The sequence below is a fragment of the Rissa tridactyla genome, chromosome 17 (assembly GCF_028500815.1).
Source record: "Rissa tridactyla isolate bRisTri1 chromosome 17, bRisTri1.patW.cur.20221130, whole genome shotgun sequence".
In the NCBI taxonomy this organism is placed as follows: domain Eukaryota; kingdom Metazoa; phylum Chordata; class Aves; order Charadriiformes; family Laridae; genus Rissa; species Rissa tridactyla.
In genome coordinates this window covers 992611-1016453 of record NC_071482.1, presented here as the reverse complement: position 1 = coordinate 1016453, position 23843 = coordinate 992611, and the positions used below count along the sequence as shown (strand labels likewise).

Here is a 23843-nt window from a genome sequence, read left to right as displayed (position 1 = left end):
GGCGCAGAGGCGGCGGCGGGAAGGCTTTGCTCACGTAGGCCCTGTCAGGCAGGAGAATGGGTTGGGGGCACCAGGCGGTGGTGAGAGGCAGCGGTGAGAGTGGGGAGCCGCTTGCTGCAGCCCACTGAAAGCCCGCTCTCCAGTCACGCCTGTTTGCCAGTTGTACTTTCCCCTTCTATCACCAAGGTCCTATTTGATTTTTTTTTTCCTGTAACTCGAGGCGGCCGCAGCCTTGAAGAGCGGAGTTACGTTTGACACATACTCATTTTCGCTCTCACTTACCTGAGCACTTCTGGAGATAAAAAAAAAAAAAAAAAAAAAAAAAAAAATCCTGTGGAATTACTGAATTCCCTTTACCGTGGAGAGCTGTTGCCCTGGTTAGATGCTCGTACCTCCTGTCCACCCTGCTTGAGCGAGGGTGTGCGGCTCTTGCAGAGCGACATAAGAGGGCAGCTGGCTACTTTGTGCGATGGTTGGGAGCATAAGCTGCTGCTTAGGGAGGGAAAACCGTTTTAATGCCGCTACTAAGCACAGGGTTACTTCAGTACCTGAAAACAGTGTAAGCTTCTGCTCTTGCCACTTGTTTTGAAGGCTGGAGTTTTAAGGTTTTAGATAGAGGTACCTATGTTCATTACTGCTGGAGGGACCTCATATCAGTGTTCATTACAGTACTGAACTCATGCAATACATCTATTATTCCTTTATTACCAGATATTTTCTTGGTAAAGCACACCTGTACAAAGTAACAGAGGGCGGGAGAGCTTAGACGATGCAATTACAACATTTTAATACGCATCCTTCTGCGGTGTTGCCTTGGTGCAAATGGGCAAATGTTAGGCGGGCTGATCTGGACGCAGCTGGACTAATAAAACGGGGGATCCGAAACGGTGCTGCAGCTTCAGAGGGATGGCAAGAGCCGGATGGATCGAGCCTGTCTGCCAAGACGCTGGGAGCAGCGTTAGCCTGGGAGGGACCCGCAGAAGTGCTGCTCCTGCCACCGTGCTCGAGGCGCTGCCGCAGCTCCCTGCAAACCTCTTGCTGCTGGAGAAGCTGGGCTCTGGCCGGGGCAGGTCCGTGCTGGAGGGGGCACGGGCTCCCTGGTTTGGCTGCAAACCACGCTGCCTGTTGGGAGCACGGGCGCTTCGGTGGCGGCAGGGCCCCTGTGCCTGCTTTAAGCGCCAGCCTCTGCGAGCCAGAGAGCCCGGTCCTGGCACTGGAGCAGTGTCCCCTGTGGCGGTGGGGATGAAAGGCTCTCCTGCTGCTGGAGCAGGGCTGGGGTGAGGAGAGGAGTGTGAATTGTGCTTCGGAGGGAGGCAGGAGGGTAGGAAGGGCTCTAAGGGAGCACTAAGATGGGACAGTGAAGCGTGAATGCTTTTCGCCTGTAGCTCAGGTGCCTGGGAAGGAGCAGGCAGCGCGCGGGGTTTGTAAATCCAGAGCAGCGCTGGCTGCGTCGCTTATGAAAGAGGCCGGGACCTGCTTCGTGGCGTGTTCACTTCCAGCGTGACGCCCGGGCTGCTGCTCCGCCAAGGCAGCGTGGGATGTGGAGGGGCAGAGACCGGGACGTTGCCTTCGAAGCCCATCCCAGTTCGGCACGTCTGCTGGCCGGGGAGCGGGGGTGCCCCTTTGTCCCCGTGTCCTCGGTCGGTGGCTCTGCTGTGTCGGAGCGGCTCTGGCAGCGGCGCGAGCGGGAAATGCTGCGGGATCCTCTGGGATGAAGAGGGGGATGGAGATAAAGCGAGTGACAGCGGGAAGTGGATCTCTCTATTAGTGTTTCTGGAAGGGCAGCAGCCCCGGTCTTGGCACCGAGCGGCAACTTCGATTAGCTTTAACCCCCCAAAAAATGAATATTAAAATCTTAATTTAATTTAAAACACTGTCATTCACAGTCATGGCAAGCACCGAGCAGAGTAATTATTATGCAAATTAGGCAGATAGAAAAATGATTAATAATTGCACAAATTAAAAATTATTGTAAACATCCTGTGACTAGTGATAAGTCCGGGAGGAGTGCGTGCGCAGGAGGCGGCGTTGCTCAGCCGGCTCCCGCATCCTGATTTTCTCATTAGTGGGATTTAATTAGCAAACGATGCGAAGGAGCCGGGCGGTGGCTGGGGGCAGGTCGAGGGCCGGTGCCTGCTTTCCGAGGACGGGGGAGAGAGATGCCAGCCGGGCGCTGCGGCTTCAACTTGGAGTCCAGCGCCCGGCTTCGGACGCCGTTAGCGGGCGGAGAAGCTGCTGTGGGAGCTGGTTCCACGCTTTTTGGAGGGAGCGTGGTGCCGGGGCTGCCACGCGCTCCCTCCCGCCGTCCCCCTGTCCCTCCCGGTGCCCGGCGCAGGCAGGACCAGGCTTCACCCCTGACCACCCCCCAGACGGGCACTGGCTAATGAGTGGCGGAGCTTGCTCCCTCGAACAGTTAATGAGCTTATTTGTCTGGCGTTTTGCTGCTAATTGCACAACATTATTTTTCCCCCCCGTTCGACTGTTTTACTTTTATACTTTTGACAGTGAGCACGATAATAATAATAATAGGCTTACACTGGCTAATAGGCTTACGTGGTGCATTATTCATGTCAAGGACAAGCAATTAAGCTTGGCCTCACACATAATAATTAGATTTTTGTTGATGAGCTCGTCGGTAATGTGTTTAGTTAAGATTAAGAACTTAATTCCCGGTGTGTGACACCGCCTGCCCCTGGGACCCCTGCCCGGGGGTGGGGGGCCGTGCCTGTGGCTGGGGGCTGGCCGGAGTGGCCACCAGCAGCTGAGGACAGCGAGGGGCTACCGGATTTGGCCAGCACTCACCCACCCCGGCTCTGTCCTGGGGAGGGTGAACGCGGCTTCTCCTTGCTACCCAGCTCTTGGTTGTTTTGGGGTGGGGTTTTTAATAGCTCCAGCAAAGCGGCTTCTGGCAAGCGATGGGTTATTGTACCCGCTTCCCGCTGAGATCTCCTATTATTTTTTAATTAAAAAGAGCCCGGGATTTTTCATTTTAATTTTTCTCTAACCGGCAGCGGCTCCGAGTCGCGGATGCTCGGCGGAGCCCGGTGGCTGTGTAACCTGTCCCGGGCTTGGAGCGGGGGGCGCCGGGGGGGTCCCGAGAGAAGCGTTTCACCCGGCGGCTCCGTCCCGCAGCCGGCAGCGGGACCGGGAACCAAAATCCCCGGCACTGGCAGGTTAGTGATTGTGTATGCATACGTGCGCTTTCCCTAATTATGGAATAATTAGGGACACGCAGAGATAAAAATTACTAATAATATTTACTCTAGACTCTATTTTTTTAAATAACCTCTCTCTCTCTCTCTCGCTCGTTCGCCGAGTCTTGGTGGAAATAACTTTGCAGCTCCCAGTTAATGAATATTTGTAAATGCAAGAACATTCGGCGCCGGAATATCCAGAGGGCATCCTCTCTCTGCCTGGTAATTTTTTTTCCACGAGATATTTAATATTTATGGTTGCACAGCCTCGCGAATAAAGAGCCACCCGCAAACCCCCAGGAGCTCAGGGGCTGGGGATATTTATGGCGCTTCCTCTTCTCCTTTTCAATTACAAAGACACCTCACATAATTAAGTGCTAATAACCTTGTTAATCTAAAATTGATACTCTTTCTCCTGGCCATCTCTTAATAGAATTAAAAACAGATTAATAATCAAGGGTGGGAGACACCGCACGCAATGAGGGGCGCGGGGCCGTGCTCCCCGGGGAGGCCGCCGGGGACGGGGCTGGGGCGGGGGCTCCGGCGGGGAGACGCCTTTCCCCTCTGCTCTTTACGCAGCTTAAATTTTTAAGACAAACAGCCGTGTTAACGCCATCTCCTAATGAAACTGTTTTATGTTAATTAATTATGTATCGAGGCTCATTTTCATGCACGGCCCAGCTCCGCTTCCCCTCCGCCGAGCCTTTGATCTGTCAAAGGCTAAACGGGAGATAAATAATCAAATTAAAAAGCAGCCTGGATGGAAATAAACACATTTTAGATGCGTTATCTGGCGATTAGGGCAAGGCGCCGGGTAATCAGGCCCCTGGTTTGGGCGTGGGAAGTTTGCCGTGCCTCAGTTTCCCTGCGCGGCCCCAAGTCCCTCTGCCACCCCTGGGCCAGGGCCGTGTCCCCCTGCACGGAGAAGGGTCTGGGGGCAGCCCGGCGCCCCTGCCTCCGGGAGGAGGCGGCTGCGGAGGACTTCATCTGCACAATACCGATGAAAAATGACAAGTTTGCAGCACTTCTTTCTTCCAGGTGCTGAACCTCCCCCGGCAGTTCCGGGCCACAACCGCTCCGTGCCCAGGGCAGTTGGGATGTCGGCGCCGGACACAGTTTCGGGATGATTTAGCGCAATCTCCAGCAATTTGTTACACCTAAGCGGAGGCAGATGTGCATCCATATTCATTTTGGAGCAACTTCAGAAGTTGTAACTTCATCGGCCGAGCCAGCCCGCCGCACAGCCCGCCAGCCTGGGCTCCCGTTCAAGCTGAGAAGGTGGGGACGGGGACGAGGACTTGTCCTTCGGCGTCCACCCGGTCCCCTCGGCGGCCGGGCAGAGGCTTTGTGGCCGGGGATCGCCGGCTGGAGGAACGAGGACCTTCCAGCATCGCCTGCGGGGAGCCCGAGCCGCTCCGGCTCCGGCCAGGGTCTGCCTTACCCCCTCCCCGCTGCCCGCGAGCTTCGGGACCCTCGCTGGGCTGCCGGGCTGTAATCCCAGGGTGCTGCGGAGCCCACGGCCGCGTCCCGGGGGCTGAGGGCAGGGATGGCAGCAGCGGTGGCCAACGGCAGCGTGTGGCAGGACCCTCTGCCCGCGTGCCCCCGGGGCCAGGTGGGTACAATGGTGTAAATCAGGTGTTGCTCCAACGGTAAACACCCTACAACAGAATTTACAGGTTATAACGTGGAATGCTTTATAGCCGTAATAAAACTGTAGTGTTCCAGCCCGCATGTAATTACTGGCTAATAGATTTCTTCTTCAAGGGCTTAATGCAGAGAGGGGCCGCGGTGGGCACCCGGGGCTTTGCCCACCCGCTGCCTACGCGGTGCCAGCGCTTTGGGCGGTGGGCGCAGGGGCTCCCACCCCGCTGCGGTCCCCGAGGGACCCTTTTCTGCTGGGGGCAGGGTCTGGGGGCTGCTGAGAGCCCTGCGGAGGGGTGCTGGCAGAAGGGACCCCTGCTGTAGGGGGGGATCGGAGGCGCTGGGCTGCTGCTCACGCCGCGAGCTCCTCAGCTCTGGCCCCGGGCTGTGCTCCTCGCGTGCTTGCTGAGGCGCTGGGGAGCGTCATGCCCACAGGTTGTGCAGGGAGCGGATTAGGAGGGAGTTTATGATGTTGCGTCGGCTCCCCTTTGGGGCGTTTTGATGGCGACGTTGTTGTTTTCTCTCCAGGTGCGCTTGGCTGCCCCGCCAGCAGAGCCGGCCACTGCAGTGCCGGGACATTGGCCGAACCCAGCCCCGCTCAGGTGCCGTGAGGTCCCCAGCCCTGGCAGCGGACATGGGGACACCGCATCCCTCCGTCAGCCGGTGCTGCTGCAGGTGAGCGTCCGCGACCTTCTCCAGTGGGGCGGCAAGGAGCAGGGAGCCAGCCGGCAGCGTGGAAGCAGCATTGTGTGGCTCCAGCCGGGGCTCCCGCAGCGCCCCGACTCCTGCCCCTCGCCGGGATGTCGGTGTTTGCCTGGGCTGACGCGCCAGGGTGCCTTTGCAAAGGCAGCCCCGGCGGTGGTGGCCAGCGGGACCGGCCAGGGCTCCCGGCGAGGCCATGGCCCCCGCTGAAGCCAGCCAACCCCGGGCAGCCCGACTTTCTCTGCCGCCATCCCGCCAAGCTGCCGTCTCGCCCCGCTGCCGGCAGGCAAAGCCGAGCACGGAGCAATCAAAGGGAGCGCGCGGAGAGCGTCGTCCCCTCCAGTCTTGCCCCAGGCCCTGCCTTTGGGCTTCTGAAGGCTTTGCTCCAGCAGTGGCAGTTCTCATTAATCCGCACATCAAAGCCAGAGCTGCCAAACATCCTGGAGAGAGCGTGCCGGCTGCGAGGCGGCGGCGCAGGCTCTGCGGGGAGACTGGGAGCTGGGCTGCTCAGGGCAGAGCATCTGCCGGCATCGGCAGCGCGGTCCCCTGGGGCGGGAGGGATGGGTGGGTGGATGGATGGATGGATGGATGGATGGATGGATGGATGGGGGCTCCAGCCCCTCGGCTCCTGCAGACGAAGCCCCCAGGGAGGCAGCCAGCGGAGCTGTGGAGGGAAGGTGCGAGATGAGAAGGCTCCTGGGCAAGGGAACGCGCTGTTGCAGCAAGACCTCCACTGCGCATATGTGCAAGCAAGAAAAACAGACTTTTGCAAGAAAACACAGAATGAGAAGGGGGTCCGGCACGCTGGAGAGCTTCGCTGGCCCCTCCGCCGTCCCCTCCGCTGGGCTGGCACGGCGAGACGGGGTTTCCCCGCGCCGCTCCAGCGCGGCTCAGCATCCCTCCAGCGAGCTAATCAGGTCAATGCAGTTGTAACAGGGCGCAGGGAATCTTTATGTTTTTTGTCAGGCTCATTCTTCTCCCCGCTCTCTCTGTAGGGGGCTGAATTATTTAATGCTGAATATCAAACAGAGATGTTTTCCCTTCGCCAGGCTGCTGACTGTGCACTTTAGGGCCGGAAAGATTGGCAGCCGGGGGGGGGGAACCCATCGTATCGAGCAAATTACCCGCCCGCAGACGGATTTCTGGAACAACTCCGATCCCAGGCGTCCCAACAAAGAGGGCGGACGGGCCGAAGGGGCGAGCCGCCGGCGGCTGTCTGCGTTGTGCCGCTGGGGGAGAGCTTCCCGCGGCGCCCATGGCGGTGGCCCGTAATTGGGTGACGGGGAACATATGTTGGCAGGGTGCAGGTCGCGTGTGGCGATTATCGCGCGGCAGGTGAATCAACACAAAGGGCTGCTTTGTGTATCGGGGTTTATCTTTTCCATTAATGGCTTTCTAAATTGGTGGCAGTGGAGCAAAAAAACCCAATTTGAACTCGGAGCATGCATGATTACTATTGTAATAACCTTGGCTAATAAGAATATGATGTGGTGTTAGGCTGGGAAAGAAAACACATTTCTCATTAGCTTTTTGATTAATTACTCCACATAATTTCCTAGGGGGACATGCTTGGGACTGATTGCCTTTGCTTTTGACGCGGGGAAGTGGTTTACCTTAACTTAATAATTTTCTTGGTGACATTTTAATGGCGGTCCTCAATTAATCTCCAGCCGGCTGGAGGCGGTGCTGCTTCGCCGGGGCGGAGGGCAGGCCCCCGCGCTCCCCCCGCTCTTCTGGGGGCTTCAGCACACCCCCTTTGCCCACCCTTTGCCCAGGGCAAAGGCAGCCGCCGTTGCCGGGGCGTGCGGTGCTCCATCGGCAGCGGATCCGGCAGGGCTGGAGCATCTCTGTGTCGCCCGGTGCTGGAGACACCGGTCCTCCCCTGCCCTTCCCCGGTGCGGCTCGGCCACCAAGTGTTTTAAATACCTGGGAGTGTGGCAGCCGCTTCCTCGCCTGGCGAGCGCTGCCAGGGATCCAGCTGTTAGAAGGCATATGTTTACATGGCTTGGAAGCGACCAATTTCCTTCCTTGTGTTCTAATATAAATATTTTACAGGAGCTAAAATATTCAGAGATCGTTTGATGTTGCCACATGGAGCGGTATCAAATGAGGGTGGGAAGGAGGGGGGAAAAACGAGACGGGAGCAAGCGGAGATTCATTTGTTTCCCTTGCTGAAAATTGAATTATGCTGCGCATTTCTGCATCATAAAATTACCCAGAACATTGATCTCTGCTTATTGTAGCAGGAGCAGGTGCTTGGCTCGCGCCACCGCAGCACCACGCGGGGCCACGTCCCGCCTGGCTGCGGGTGGTGGTGCCACGCGTGGGAATGGTCCTGGGCCCCGTCCCCATCCTGGTCCTGGGTCTTCGTCCTGGTCCTGGTGGCACATCCCGCGCCTGGGATGCGCATCCCTCATCCCAGGTGCATCCGTTTGCTGATGGAGGCTCCACCTGAGCGGCGCAAACAGCTCTCCAGCCCAGCCCGCGCTTTCAGGCCAGCATTAAAACCTTGGCGCGTCCACCCAAATTTCCCCGAAATAAAATGTCAGCGTAGTTCCGCACCTCGCCTCGCTAACGCCACGCTTTGGGGGCTCCTGTCTGAGCGCTGCCTGCCTGTCTGCTGCCGCGAGCTGTTTGCCACCGGCCTTCTCTGCCGTGGTGCTGCCTGGGACCTTCATCCCACTCTCACCCCTGCCTGCTCCCGGGGAAAATGCAAATAGGGGCTTCCTAGGGCGATGGCTGCAGCCCGAGTGAGGCGTTTTCCCAGGAAAAGGGCAAAGTTGTGGAGAAGGCCCTGCAAGTGGAAGAGTCAGCCTGGGGCGATGGCTGCCTGTGCCAGGGCTGCAGGAGGGAGGGATGGGAACAGGGATGCAGCCCCGGAGAGTGGAGGGGAAGCCTCTGCGCGCCTGTAGCCCCTCTCGACGGCTCCGTGCCAGCAGGATTTGCTCCGACAGCCGGCCTGGGAGGCGTGAAGCCCACTCGCGCCGCCCGGCAGTGCAGGAGGCTGGCGTGATCGGCCGAGCGTGCAGGGAGGAGAGACAGGATTACCACCCAAATCCTGCTCCTGCTCGCGCTCCGCGGCCGCCTCCTCCCGTGCCAGCGCGACCCTGTGAGCGGCCGTCAACCCAGGGGACGAGGGACCAGGACCCAGGGCTGCCGAAGGAGAGGGGGTGGGAAAAGGTCCCTGCAGAAGCAGCGCGGTGGGGAGGGCACGGCCGGGCAGCAGCCCTTGGCAGGCCGGGCGCTGGAGGATAAGCGCCGGCAATATTTATGTTTCCATCCAAACGCATGGATCAAAGCCGACACTTTAATCTATTCAACAACATCTCAAGGATTAAAAAGTTGCAGGCAAATCACAGGCCTAAATTGGTAATATATTTTTGCTTGTCAGTTGACAAATCACTCCACAAACCCATCCTGCGGCTCCCTGCGGTCCCTGGGTTTGCCGGATCGGGATGTGCCAGCTTTCAGCCCCGCAGTGACCCGGGGGCTGGCTGTGGCACACCGCGGTGGTCGCGGAGCGGCAGTAGCCATGCACGCCGGCTCGCTGACACCGTGGGGCAACCGGGGACCCTCTGTTGGCAAAGAGGGACTGAGGCAGGGGACACTGTGGGGACGGGACAGCCCTTCTCCCCCTGCCGGGGACGCAGCCTCCGCTTTCCCCCTGCGCCCGCTCGGTGCCACTCCGCCTGGCAATGACTTTTATTTACCGGCGCGTTTATCTTTCAAACAAAGTAATTGCTAATTAATTGGCGAGGAGCTTTATTTCTAATCCCCCGGCTCACGGGAGGGAAATCTGGCCGTCTTCGTGGGCGCGCGCTTGGTGGCTGCACCGTCTGGCTGCCGGGGAGCGGCGAGGAGGCGCCCGCTGTGGGGAGCAGGGAATTGCCGATGGATGGAGCCTGCGTTTGCCGGAGCAGCAGCCCATCAGGCAGATGCTCGGGGGGGTGCAGCGTGGTTTGCAGCAGAGAGCGGCTTTTGGGGTGCGGGAGGCCGGGGTGGGCATCGGCGGGAGGTGACGGTGGCTCGGCAGGAGCGCTCTGGCCGGAGGGAACGCCGCTCTGCTCTGCCGTCGCGCATCAGCTGGATTTAGGGCTTGGTACGGTAAAGCCGCTGTTATCTCAGGTGGCCTCTTTGGATAAACACGGCGGCTTGCTGCTAAAGCCTCTGCCCGCTCGGCAGCCCTGCCGCTGCGAAATGCCGCTCTGCCGGCCGGCATCCCCCCACTTTATCCTTCCCGGGGCTCCGCTCACGGACGGCCACGGGCTCGGGGAGAAGGAGCCGGCCAGGGGTCCCTGCCGGGCACGGGACTCAGTGCCAAGGGCTCTTTCCACGTTGGCTTCTTTTTATGGTGATTCCTTCTCTCTTCTCTTCTTCTGTCTCTCTTCTGGCCAGTGCCAGGCGAGTTGATGAATTATCCCAATATATATTCTGTCTGGAAAGAAAACACATATCATATATATCTTTGACAAGTTATTATTCTTCCTTATCAGAATATGTGTGCATCCAGCCACGCCATAACTCACCCTCTGCGTCGCTCGTGGAACCAGACAGGAGGAGCACGGCAGTGGCTTCTTACCGCTCCGACGTCCCAGCTGGGGCGATCCCCCCCGGCCGGGGTGGGATGGGGCTGGGGGGCCGGGCATCGGCGGGGCAGGGGGGCTGCATGCCTCCACTGCCTGCCAGCCGGGGAGGGGGGCCCTGGGAGGAGGCGAGAGCGCCACGTCGAGCTAATTTGGCGCCTGCCTCACCTCCAGCTGATTGCTGCAAATTAAATTTCACGCCGATGAGCTGGAGGAGTGGGCGTGCGGCGCGGCGCGGGGGGAAGAGGGCCGGGTGGCGGAGGCAAGCTGCAGCCGGCGGTCGCCAGCCCAGCCTCCCCGCCCCGGCTGGGTGGGCACGTACGCTGCCTGGCCATGGCTGCGCGCCCCCCGCGCCCCCCGAGCCGGGCTCCGACCCTGCGCTGCCCCTCAGCTGCCCTGCAGCAGGGCATGGGTGCCGTTGGGCACCCCGCGCCCCCGTCCTGCCCCGTGCCGGGGGGGACGCGCTGCGGGGTGGGATGAAAACGGGCGCACAGATGAGCCAGCAAACGCTCCTCTGCTTTTTCCTCCCCGTAATGATAATGACAGCCCCGGACTCTGAAATGAAGCCCAGCGGGGGAGCGGCTCTGCCTGGGCTTCAGGAGGGAGGAGAGACGTGCGCTGCGGCCCGCCGCCGGCCCCGGGGACGGTGGGGGCGCGGGGTGGGCTCCCCCCGAGGCGGGAGGCGCGGGGGTCCCCGCCATCCCCTGGGTGTGCACGCAGGGGCTGCGCACGCCTGGGTGCAGGGCCGCCGGCAGCGGGAGCGCTCCCCGTCTCCGCCGAAGCGCCTTTAATGTTTAAGTTATTAAGATAATAGCTGTTCCATCTCCGCCGGTTTGAAACGCGATCTAATAGGAATCTTATAACAAAAGTTGCTAAGCAGCTAGGACATGATTTACTAATAGAGTCTGAATGTGCTGTAACTGAGATGGAAATTAATTTAGTGATCAGGAGATTAATATAAGGAGAAGAGCACATCGTTGCCTTTAAAGGCCAGGAGGAACTGTAGGGATGAGGAACGCCGGTGCTGGTGCGACATGGAAGGTGTTGAAGGTGTTTCATCTCGACGCCCCTTCCCGGCTTCGGGGCGAGGCTGCAGGAGAGGCAGCACTGCCTAATTTCCTATTAAATCCCCTATCCTTCCCAACGCATTTGTTAGCATTGCTTTGTGTTTTCGCAGACACCTGAGCCCGGTGTTTGGAGAGAAACATCCCGATCCGCCCCCTCCCTGCCTCCAACCTGCCTGAATCCGGGCCAGAGGCAGCGCTGGGACCGCACGCTGGGAGGGAAGCGCGCAGGGCACGCAGCCTGCCCCGCTTTATTTTTGTTGATTCTTTTTAGCAGCAGCTGCGCATCCATATTTATTGAGAAGAAGCACCGACGGTAATCCCAGGAAAGCGGAACATCTTGTAATTATCCGGGCAGCTCGGCTGGCACGGGCTGACCGGGAGCGCTGCTCTGATTTCCCCGCGCCGGGTCACCGGGGAGGGCGAACAGGAGAGATGGGATGTTAAACATGCTCTGAACATCGCAGGGAGAAAAGGAGCTGACGGACAGTCGTCTCTCCTGCTGAAAGGAGCCAGGTTGGAGCCGGGAGCCTCCTGCTCGGCGGCTCCGTGGCCGGGATGGAGTGAGAGCTGCATCCCACGGTGCCCGGGCGAGCGGTCCCACCTCTGCCCGCTCCCCTTCAGTGGGGCTGGCGGGGCAGCAGAGCAGGGGACGGGGAGCGATGCGCACCCCAAAGCCCCCCTGGGCGGGGAAGGGGAGCAGAGGGCCTCGTGCTGCCTGGATGCATGGCAGGAGCAGGCAGGAGCAGGCAGGAGCAGGGAGCAGCGCTTGCCACTGCCATGGAAACCAGTGTGGGGGTGCCGGGCAGGAGCGTGGTCCCTCCGCCGAGCCGAGGGAACGATACCCCGCGCCCTGCCGTGAGACCTGCTGCTGGCGTGGCCTCCTTCCCCGCAACGGGGGGGGACAAAGAGCTGGGGTGGCGGACAGGGAGCCATAGAGAGTGATATTAAAGCCCCAGACCCGGCAGCGCTCGGAGCAGCGAGGAGGAGAGATGCAAACAGCTCCTTCCCAGCTGGTGATGGTGCTTGCAGGGACCGGTGTGTCCCGGTGCGGGGGGTCCCAGGCACTGGCGAGTGTGTGGGCACGGTGTGAGGGCACCAGCCAGGCCGGGGAACGGGACCCAAGACACCGCCTGAGCCCGCGGCTCCTCTCCGCCTTCAGCCGGGGAGGGAAGTGGCGTTTCCAGACGGCAAAACGTGATCTCCTGAAGCCACCGATGAGGTTCCTGACAGAGGGCAGGAGTGCGAGATGAAGAGGAGCACGTGCGTGCCTTTCTTCTCCCTTCTGTTTTGTTTTTTCGCTCCCCTGGCTATCGCCGGCGCAGCCTTGCAAGAAGAAAAGCTTGTGGGCATCTGTGCTTCGCTTCTGCCTTCCCCGGGGGGGCCATCACTATGCAGGGCCCGTTACCTGGGCAAAGGCCCTCGGCTGCCTCTGCGCCATCAAGGTCACGGCTGCAGAGGACGGTCCTGCAGCGGAGCCGGCGGCAGCTCGGGCAGGACGTGCTGCCCTGGAGAGGAGGAGAATGAGGATGGGGGTGGGTTCCTCTTTGCCTTGATGCCGGTGGCATTACCGGGTGCAGCCGGGCGCCAGGAGCCGCTCCCAAATCCAGGGTGCAATTTTCCTGCTGGTGCTGGAGCCGGAGCCACCGTACATCCCAGCTCCCCGCCACGCCTGCTCCTGGCGCCGGGATGAAGGCAAATATTTGGAGAATGGCAGAGCCCAAACGGAGTCAGCGGCCTTTTGGAGGCTGGGATTAATTTGAAGGAATTTACTGGTGGAGTTTGTGGCAGATAAAACAGTTTGCTTATTTCACACTTGTATGGCCACCTGCTACGAACTGTTTGTTCAGTTTCAAATTCTTTAATTAAAATCAACATAAAACAGATTGAAAACATCCCAAGAAGGGGATGCTTGATTTGCTGGAGGATATTGCAGAAGAGGAGCCAAAGCGCTTGAAAAGCCGCCTTACCCTTGGGAAGCGCGGGCGGGCGCTCGGCGCTGCAGGTCGGCGTGTGCCCTGGCCACCAGCCCGCCGCCGAGGGCTGGGTGCCCCGGGGCACCTCGGCTGAAACCCTCCATCGCCGAGACGGTGTTTCTCTGTGCCGTGGGCTCTTCCGTTGGGTGCCCTTCCCGGCGCAGCCATCCCGGCACGGCCGCCGAGCCCGGCGCTGCCCGACGCAGCGTCTCAGCCCTTCACGGAGCTGATTAGAGGCCTCCTCCAACAAACACCAAAGCTTCAATTAACAGGGGCCGCTCGCAACCCTCTTGCAGAACCCAGATAAGAATAGAAATTTCCCTTGGAAAATGGATTTGTGTTTAGCTGCGTGTGCCGGGCAGTAAATGACCTGCTCTGTACGATGGCGGAGAGGGGCCGGGGACAATTAGGGTGCTCGTTGGGAACCGGTTATCAGAAGGAAACAGGCGCGCCGCTATTTAGCTGTCTAATATCCCAGTGGGAGGGGAAGCAGAATTAAAGAGCCCTCTCTTTTCAGAGCCGTTTCAACCTGAAGGAGGATTCTTCCTTTGTGCGGTGGCCTCATCGTTTGAAGGGGCTTCTTCCTCTCGCCCCGTCCCTTGTTTGCCTGTGGCCACCTGCCACCGAGAAGGGTGGAGAGGGGAAGGAGGGCTGGGGGTGTGAGGAGGGGGTTGGAGAGCTGAGGAGGGCTGGGGGGCGAGGGGGGCTGGGGGGCGAGGAGGGCAGTCCGGGTCCCCACGCCGACACAGAGCCCCGCCACCGGGCAGCAGCATCCCCGCCGAGGGATGCAAGGATGCTCGGAGAAAGCCAAGCAGCGTCTTCGTGGCAGCGCTGGCATCTCCCACTCGGGTGTGGGCGAAACAATAACAGCCGCGCGGTGCAGAAAGTTAATATGTAGCCAGACGAGCGTTTTAATAACTGGAAAGGTTAAAAAAAAAAAACAAAAAAACCCCCTCTCAGGCTGCGCGCGGGCTCCTGCCAGCTCGCGCTCCTGCGAGCCTGGGAGACCCAGAGTACCATGACTGTATTGATTCAATTATTCTCTACAATGTAATACTCTGCATTTGTGTGATAGCAACAAACAGAGTTGAAAGACATACAAAAATAAATGATCTGAAAGTTAATATGGCTGAATGAGCAGCTCTGAATAAGAGGAGAGCGCGCTTTGGTTTTGCATTGTAAAATCAATAGCGCGCAGAACAATGTCCTAACTTCCTCCAGGGACCCGGAGAGGACCCGCCTGAATCGATCACTATGCAAATTAATTGAATTCATGAAACCCACATCGCTGGGTAATTGATGCTTCTTATAATTACCTCCGAGTTATGAGCTTTTAGGGGATTTCATTGATTCCTGCTCGGGGAGAGGGCGAGGGCAGGTTCCTGGAAGCACCGGCTCGGGGCGGGAGGCGACGGCTGCGGCACCGGGGGCTCCTTGGAGACCCCTTGGGGACCCTGGGGTGTGACGGCCGCTGCCAGCCGCCGATGGCATTTCCCGAGCCTCGCGACAGGCGGGGAAGGGGGCCGGGAGCTCGGCGCTGCCCAGCCCAGGTGTCCCAGCGCAGCAGCCCCTGGGGAAAGCACCGTCCCCCATCCCTGGGGACAGGGGGGGACGCGGGGTGGTGGTGGCAGGTGCCGGCGCCGTGGGGGCAGGGGGCAGCGCTGGCCGTGCCAGGCGGCCGGTGCTGCGCCCGCCTGACAAATCGTGTAAGCGAACAGGTTTCATCAAAAGGGATAATGGGCTTACATAGCACATTATTTAAGAAAAAGGGACAGGCAATTGAGCTCTGCAGACTAATTAGATTAAGTTGATGAGCTCATCAGTAACGTGTGTAATTAAGATCAAGAGCTAATTGCGGGCTGTTTGATGCCCTACATTAACCGAGCTGTCCCTTGCAGAGCGTGGCGTGGTGGGGCTGGTGGGGCAGCGGCTCCCTGCACCCCCCCTCCCTCCAGAGCCACGGAGGGGACATGGCTGTTCCCGGACCTGCTCCCAGACGCCGGGCTCCAGATCTCACTGGCTTTATTTTTTTTATTTTTTTTAAACGTTGTTTTTAAATATCTCTACCCCAGGTGAGTTCAGAGGAACACGGACCACTCCCAGACGCGATGGATGTATCTCACCAGGTATCTGCTGCTTTCAGAGCCCGGGTGCCCCGGGACAGGCTCCCGCTCCCTCGCTGCGTTTGGGGCCAGGCAGGGCAGAATCTGGAGTTTTGCGCAAAGGGGTTTGTGCAAAACAGAAAGAGCAGGGATGGGGTAGGTGGAAAGCAAGAAAAGAAGAAGTCAGCCCAGGTTCTGAGGGAACGGCAAGACGTGGCTTGCTCTGGAGGAATGGCGTGCGACGGTGGTTGGGATTTAGCAAAACGGGTATAGCGCTTAACAAAACAGACAATTCTGGCTGTGTCGTGGTGGCTGGAGTGCCGGTGCAGCCTCTTTACAGCTTTTGTCCTTGATCTCTCGTATTTCATATCCGATCTTTTTTCTCCTCTCCTGCGTCAACGTCGCGTCTCCGCTTCGCTCCCTTTATTCTTCCACGTCACTTCTTTCTTCTTCCGCTATCTCATCTGCCTAACCCTCCCGCTCCCTCTCCACCCAACGGCTGCTCTGCAGCGCCGCGTCCTGCTCCTCCAGACCCTCAGGGGCTGCATTCCCTCTGCCAGGCTCTCCCTTGTCGAGGGGGGCCTTTGGGAAGGGGGTCAGAGCACCCCCGGAGCCCTCTGTGGTGCCACCCATCCCGGGTGCTCCGGGCGCTGCGCTCCCTCCACTTCGGGCTCCTTGTCTCCGTCTCCAAGGTTACACAAACTGCTTCCCTCTCCTCTCCTCTCCTGAGATTTCCCGGCTCCGTAGGCGCTGTTTGGGTTTTGTTCTTCGCTGCCTTTCCCAGTTCTCCCCAGTTCTCCCGTGCCTTCCTGGGGATGGGCGGGCGGCCACATCCTGCCTTTGGAGAGCATCCCTTGCACCTGGCTAAAGGCAAGGCAGGGCTTTGCAGCGGCCTCCCCCCCGATGACCCCCCTGTAACACCCGGCTGAGCAGCCACGACCACCCTGGGGCACCCCAGCAGGGGTGGGGGCTCCTGGGGAGACCCCGGGCTGCTGCCCCCGAGGCGGTGTGGGTTCCCGCGGGGAGCGGGGCTCTGCCGAAGGGCCGCCTTCAGGGAAGCAAAGTGAGGAGCTGCTCATCCTGGTGAGGAACGAGGGGCTGCGGGAGAGCACGCGTGAAGATGCCGTGTTTTTCGGTGGATGGCAATCCCCCGGGGCTGGGCCGGTGGCTGGGAGGGCAGGGAGCCGCGCAGCCCCCCCACAGGACGCTTCCCTGGGCTAGGAAGGGGCTCGGGGACCCGCCAGACCTCCCCGCTGCATTCCCCGTCACGGCGAGGATTTAGGGGCATTACCTGCAAATAACGACAGGGAGATTTAACACTCTAATCCGTTCCGTGGGGCCTTTCAGAGGTTACAGCCTGAAAAGTGATGGGCGGTGGCAGGAAAGAAGCAAAACAAACCCGAAAACCCTGCCCAGATGTATGAGAAGCCTGAAATAACTTTGGCTTCTCTCTCTGCAATAACTGGAGGGGAACATGAGCAGATGTTTATAGGTCACACTCCCTGTATTATTGTTTTTTCCCCTTTCTTTTTGATGAAGAGTTTATTTTTCTCCGGTTTATTTTGCTAATTGAGAGCTGCGCTGCGATTTCCCCTTTCCGCGCCTGCTGAGAGACCGGCGGCTTCCTGCGGGGACCAGCACCGGCCACGCAGACCCTGGCTGGTGCCGGGGGGCCGGTAGCCCCCCCCCCCCGCAACCTCCCACGCCGGAGGGGTCCCGCGGGGGATGCCGCACCCGGGGATGCCGCACCCGGGGATGCCGCACCCGGGGATGCCGCCGGGGCGGGGGCAGCGGCGAGGGGCAGGAGAAAGGCGGGAGCCGCGGAGCCCAGGCTGCAGGAGCTGGCGGCGGAGGGACGGGGAGCCCCGGCGGGGACCCCCTGGCAGAGCGGGGGCTGCCCCGGGCCGTCCCCGCGGCGGCGCGGACGGGAGATGGCAGTGCTGCACCGGCGCAGGGCCCCGCGTCCCCCGCCGGTGGCCGGCTGCCGGGTCGCCGCAGTTACTAATTGGCTCTAACGAGAGGCCCGGCCCCGCCGGCGCATGGCGGGGGAGGGGTCCCTGCCCGGGGCGGGGCGGTGGAGCGGGGTGGCCTTTAAGGTCCCCCGCGACCCGCACCCTCCGTGGGTCTGTGGTGCCCCGCGCCCAGCCGCCGGCCCCTGGGCAGCCCCGGGGGGCTCCGGCCCCCCTCTCCCTGCGGGGAGGGCGCTGGAAGGGGCCGCGGGAGCAGCGGGCGGGCTCGGCTGCGGGGCTCGCCGCCGCGTCGGTCCCCTGGGAGCTGCGGGAGCCCGAGGCGTCCCCGCAAAGTCCTTTTGTCCCTTTACAAATGAAGGCGTTCGACCCGGCCACCAGCAGGACGTGGCGGGTCACCGCGGTGCCGAGCGCGGTCCGAGGGCCTCTGGGGATCGCGGCGTCCAGCCCAAACCCCCCCAGCCGGGAAAAGTCTGGTCCCGGCTCCGTGCCCCCGGTGCCGCTGGCGCAGGTGAAGGGCAGAAGGTCCTCGGGGGGCCCGGTCACCAAGGAAAGGGCTTCGAACAGGAGAGGTTTCTCTCTGAAGGCTTTTCTCTTTTTTTTAAAAAAGGTCTTTTGAAGGGGGGAGTTTGGAGTAGAGGAGAGTTTAGACAGATCTGATTCCCCTATCTCAGACAAACACACTCGCCTTTCCCTGACTGCAAATCAACAGGACATGTTCCAGGGAAAGATCATCTCGAAAGAAATGGATTTTCCCCCTACTGCTTTGCCATTTTTGCTTGTATTTCTGAAAGCCGGAGTGACGGGTTGTGAACTTTAAGGAGCGATTTCTATTCTTCTCTCTCGTCTGACATGTGGGCAGAGGGACGGCGAGCTTCAATAACAAGACAGGACTGAAACACCTTGGAGGAGGATGCCGGGGCCGAGGCAGCATCCTTCTGCCTCCCGAAGCATCTTCTCCTCCGAGGCTGCGGCAGGAAACTTTGCTGGGGGCAAGAGGCGGTTTGGGGGGGCTGCTGGCCCCCCTCGCCATCACCGGGCGCTGGGCTCGGAGGTTCTGCGCGGGGAGGCAGCGCAGCTGCGGAGCAGGTCTCGTCTGCTAATTGCAGAGAGCAATAAACAGAAAGCAATCCCAGTAATATAACGGCGGCGTTTAATTAATACCAAATGACTCTGGAGCTCGTATGGATTTCTACATTAGATCCACATTAACGTGAGATAGTCTGATCACGAGTAACATTAAGGCAACAAATGCTGGAGGATTAGCGCGGGCGGGTGGCTGTGCATCCCGCACCAGCCCATCCCGTCGCCGGGGACGGGGATGTCCCTATCGGCGTGTTGGGATGGCACCCTCCGTGTCCTGCCCCAGCCCGGGTGATGCCCGGGTGGGGTTTTGGCTCTTTTCCCTGTCGGCCGTCCCAGCCCGGATCATGGGCATGGGGTTTTTCCAGCAGGTCCTGCCGGGTTGGGCTGGCCACGATTCCAAGCAGAAAGCCAGAGCAATGGAGAGGAAGTTTCCGAGCCCTACCCAAACTCAGCGTCCTCCACGCAAGCAAAGCGCCGCCTCCCCCAGCCCCTCAGTCTTTTGAGTTTTGTATTAAACACTCATTATACCTTTGGTGTGACAAATGATTGAAAAGTGTAATTTGAAAGCTAAGCTCCCCATCACACTCTTCCCTATTGTTTATTTGCCAGCTCCAAACGGGTTGGCTGCCAAGGAAAGTAATCAGAAGGTAATAGCCTGATATCGGATGAATCCCCAGAGCTGCCAGCAAGCTGGAAAACTACAATCTCGGTGCCGCCTGCAGTATTCATGCGCTGAAAATAATTGTGTAAAACAGCGTAGCTGGGATCAAACTTGGGCTGACATTTTGCCTTGTAAGGCTCGCGTTCGGCGCGGTCTGATGTGGTTATTAGTAACTTGCTCGGGGGCAAGACAGCCAAAAGTGTCTCAGGGCAGGATGTTGCGATTCATTTGCCCATGTAGATGAGGCAGCATCTTCCCAAAGCAAAGTGCGGATCTTTATCGCCGTCCCCTCCCTCCCCGCGTCGCCTCTCACTTCCCCCTCTCGCTGCGATCCTTGCGAAGCACTGATTTTATTGAGTGTGGCAAGTGGCAGTTCATTAAAAAGTGGGAGCAGATGGGGAAGGGATTGTAGAAGAAGATTAATGATGCGCACCGACAACTAAATCGGCCCAGGTTTTGGAGTAAACACAATCACGCCGGCTTCCTGGGAGCGGGTAATCCTCCTCTGTCAGCTCCGGTCTCGTTAGCCGGCCGCGCGGGGCCGGGGACAGCTAACGAGAAGGGATGCCGTGGCTGCCGCCTTCGCGGCGCAGCCCGATGCAGGCGGGATGAGGCTGCTCTTGGCAGGGGAGCGCGGCTCCGGGGACGATGCTGGTGGGCGCTGGCAGCGGGTACCATCCTCGGCGGTGGCGGGGCTGATGCCAGGTGCCTGAGGGACAGCCGTGCGAACCGAGTGGTGACCTCGTGGGCACCTGCTCCATCTCCTCACCAGGGCAGGGTTTCTCCATCCCTTGCTGCCAGCTCTGCTCCCAGCAGCGAGCGGAGCTTTGCACAGTACCGCTGTCGGCGCCGGGCTCGGGAAGCCAGCCGGCAATGGTGATGGAGCCAGGGCGAAACGGAGCCCGGCTGCCCCGCCGTGGGCTCCCGGGCACTGCCCGGCTCCCGTGGGATGCACAGCGGTCCCGTCCGCTCCTTCTTTGGGAAAACAGAGATGTCAGGCCTGCCACGGAGGCGCCGGGCTGCTCATTAGGCACGCTAAATTTCTGTCAGCGGCCACTTTTCCCCGCCATGACAAAGTTCACCTTTCCCTACCTGCTTTGCTTGTCCCGGCCTCGCGTCTCCTTTCATTTTTCTGACAGCGCTGACCTATCCGCCGGGCTCTGCCGCGCGCTAACAGAAGGGCCGTACAGCGGCGAGCATCTCTGCCGCTGGATTTAAATACAGGGTACATTTGTCTTTCAGCAGGACGGCTGGTTCCTGCCAGCCTCCCCTCGGGAGGACAAGCCTTTCGTTATTGACGTGACTGTAATTTTGCTGCAATTTGTGGGAAAGCGCCCGACACCTTGTTGAAGCGCCGGCGGGGAGGGGAGCGGGACGGGGCTCGTTTGCGCGGCAGCAGGGGAGCTCCCCCCACACCCGTGGCCCGGGGGACGCCACCCCTGAAGGGGCTGCAGGGCCGGGGGGGACGATGGGGACCCTGCAGATCCATCCGGGCTGGCGTCCCCGCTGACGGGATGCCGTGGCTCAGCCGAGGCTGTCACCGCTGCTGTCCCCTCCTCGCCCACCGCCGCGGCCACCCGCCACGGGGGGATGCTACCGGGGAGGGCGGCTGCCCAGCCGAGCCACCGCCAAGGGCATAAATAATTTAATAAAGGAATGTTTGGAATTATATCGCCCTAAATAATATAATAAACCCTAATTTACTGACATTTATCTCCCGGAGTTTTTCCTGAAAGCAGTAATCTTGCATCTTCTACAGTGATGGATTAGCAGGAAGGAAACTCCGCTGGGGAATAAAAACCCACATCGTGTAGTTTTTGACATGTTATTATTCAGTTTTATCTCGGGTTGCTCATTCCTGGGCCATTACTCATGTTCACAGGGATTTTTCTCCCCCCTTATTTATTTATTTCTTTTCGTGACCAGAAGCGAAGATGCTAACAAATCATGCCGCCTGTCCCTCCTGCCTTGGGCGGGGTGGGGGGCACAGGGACCGATGTGGCATCTCCGCGGGGGTCTCCCGCTGGCACCCAAGCACCGGGGCACACTGCAGAGAGCGGGGAGGAGGACGCTGTGCTGGGTACCGCTCTCCCCGGCGGCCGCGGCCGAACCCCGCTCCTCCTTAATTAATCTGTGAGTTTCTAACAGAGCCGATCGATGGAGCAGATTACACCGGTGAGGTCTTGTTGGTTTCAAGGTGCTTAATGAAATAAAATGAAATTAAGTAAATGAAATGAAATAATAAAATAAAATAAAATAAAATAAAATAAAATAAAATAAAATAAAAGGGGTGCTGCTGCCCGTGGTGAGTGGGGTTTTTTTGGCGATGCTTCAGGCAGCAGCGGGCACGCCGGTGGCGCGGGCATCGCTCCTCTCCTTTGCTGCGCAGGGCGGCTGCGGTCATTAACGCTGAGGACATGGGAATCCGCCGTTGGTAGCTTTAATTATTGCTAAAACTCCGTCTTTATTGCTTATTAGCAGTTATGCATGCCGGTACCCAGGATGCAGTGCCCCGTCGTTTTCCCCTCGGAGGGAAGGATTTTTGGCTGCCTCGCTTAAAGCCACGAGGAGGTTATTAAATAACTGCAAATTACGGGAGTGACGCCCGGGATGGTGGCTCTCGTATTTATCACCGCTGCTTTCTTTACTCCCGAGCTTGCAACCGCGTGCGGGAACCCAGGCGGCAGGCAGGGCCCGGCAGAGCTGCCACGACGGGGGCTCGGACCAGCCCTTCCCAGCGGCTTCTCCCGGCGAAACCAGTCCCCAGCGGCGGTGGCCAGCGGACCTCGGCTGCCCCTCGCCCCCGCGAGTGCTCCCGCCCCGTCCAGCCAAGCCCAGAGAGGCAGAAAGCGCTCCCTCTGCGTACCAAACACAGAGCAGCTTTGTGTTTGTTTATGTTTACTATAAAGCATGCCTGTTGCATGTATATATTTATATACACACACGCGCCGCGCAGGGGGTGGGCTGGGAAGCGCGCAGCTCTCGGCGGGGAGGGGCTGGCAGAGCACGAAACCCTGGAGAGCATCCAAAAATCCCCGAGTGCCAGTGAAAACCAGCCCCCGGCTGCCGGGGGGAGGCAGGAGGCCTTTCCTTCCTGCCCCCGCCAGCTCTGCAGGCGCCGACCCGGGGCGGGGGTCTCTGCAGCTCCTCCTGCCCCCCCGCCAAAGGCATCCTTTGCGTCAGCTTAGCGGAAAAAACGAAGCGCCCCATAACGCTCTGCCTCATGGCGGGGGGACGCTGCCGAGCCCGGCGCCTTGCGCAGCCTGGGTCCGGCCAGGCAGCCCGCTCCCTGTTTGCCCATCGCTCTCCAAATTTGCTTAGCTGGAGCTGGAATCGGCGGTCGGCAAACAGCTTTCTGTTTGTCCTCGGCGCTAATGAAGAGGCAGCGCAGGCTGCCCGTTAATAATTCCGCAGCCGGCAGTGTTTGCAGAGGGCCTGTGTACAGCATGTCGTTCGTGCGCAGGGGGCAGCGATTCCCCGAGGACCGCGGGCTCTTGGCTCACGTTGGATTGTTTTCTTCCAGTGGGAACTCCGCTGTGCCAGGCGGGCGAGGACGGCACCCCCCACGCGCACTACGGCGTCTGGCCCCGGCGATGGGACGCTCTTGCGGCTTCACCCCAGCACGGGGAAGGGCTTCTCCTGCACCGCCGCCTCCTGCCCTGCCGCCGCCAGGAATCTCCATCCAGGATGATTTTCCCGATGCCAGCGCTGCCCCCCGAGCCGGCAGCACCCCCTGGCCACCTGCCCTCGCGGGGAGCGCAAGGAAATCATGTTTATTTGCAAATAGGGATGCTGTGGAGCCAAATGAGGGAGATTATTAGGGGCTCCTGGAATTGTCAGCGCGGGCTGTTGAATTAGAGCGCAGCCGTAACGCTCGTCATCGCCCCGGTGCTGGGCGCTGACGTGCGGCTCCGTGCCCCCGGGCTTCCCCGCCACAAGGAGCGCGGCGCAGCCGGCTCTCTCCCCAGCTCCCTCATCAAATACCTGCTCGAGACGCTCAAGGTTAGCGCGGTGGGGGTCAGCCGCGCGCAAACGTTGATTACAGAGTCGGCGGGAGCTGCTAAGATTTCTAATTAAGATTAAAGAATGCACACGGCTTATAAATGCTTCTTAGGAATGTATAATTTGATTAGCTTGTTTTCTCGCATCCCTTTCGCCCCCGAGTTGGCTCAGGCGGCCCCTTGCCGGGGGGTCCCGGCTGCAGCCGCCCCTCGCCCCCTGCCAGCCCTGGGGGCGCGGAGCGGGGGCTCCCACGCCGCTGCCGCAGCATCCCGGGCAGGAGCGGCCCTGCCAAGCCTCCCCATGAAGGTTTTTCACGGCGGGCAGGATCCCACGGCCAGGTGCCGTGCCCCTTCGGAGCCGGTGGCAGCCCCACGAGCCCCTGGCCTGGCGCTCGGGGGGAGCTTGGACTCGATTCCCGCACCAGGAGGGCCACCAGTGTCCCCCGCCTGGCACCGGTCCTGGTCCCAGCCCGTCGGCGGGCTCAGGGCAAGCCCGGAGCTGGGGAAGAGCTTTCCACTCGACGTACCTGAGCGGGGGGACAGCTGTGCATCAATATTTATTCCAAACTCCCAGGAAACCTGGATGAAGCGTAATTATCTCAGCTCAATCAACCCGGATTAGCATAACATCGAGTCACCCATCAGACGGGGGGTTTGGTTTCTGGGATCAAAGCCGCATGCTGTAGCCACCGATTAAGCGGGTGCGGGCTGGGGGCGGGGGGCAGGAGAAGAAAGCCGCGGCCCCGGCTGCTTCCCTATTCCCGTTGTTGCCAAGTTCACTTTTTCCTCCCAAACTTCCCTGGGGCATCGCGGGAAGCGGCTCCCCCAACCCATCGAGCTGCACGGGATCGCTCCCCGCGCAGCGT

The 23843-nt window shown here is 60.0% G+C and overlaps 1 protein-coding gene across 7 annotated transcripts in view; it reads left to right on the top strand.

The window, feature by feature from the left end:
• BUD13 (BUD13 homolog) overlaps positions 1 to 23080 on the top strand; it is a 32752-nt gene extending 9672 nt beyond the window's left edge. For 3 of the 7 annotated variants that reach the window (XR_008469600.1, XR_008469601.1, XR_008469599.1), the window contains exons 12-16: positions 3012 to 3173; positions 3318 to 3416; positions 4233 to 4806; positions 5364 to 5510; positions 22500 to 23080. The gene's annotated coding sequence lies outside the window, so the exon portion shown is untranslated. Of the gene's footprint in view, positions 1 to 711; positions 1071 to 3011; positions 3174 to 3317; positions 3417 to 4232; positions 4807 to 5363; positions 5511 to 22499 lie in introns of all 7 variants that reach the window. The other 4 variants (XR_008469605.1, XR_008469604.1, XR_008469602.1 and 1 more) reach the window with 3 other exon arrangements.
• Positions 23081 to 23843: the final 763 nt, after the last annotated feature.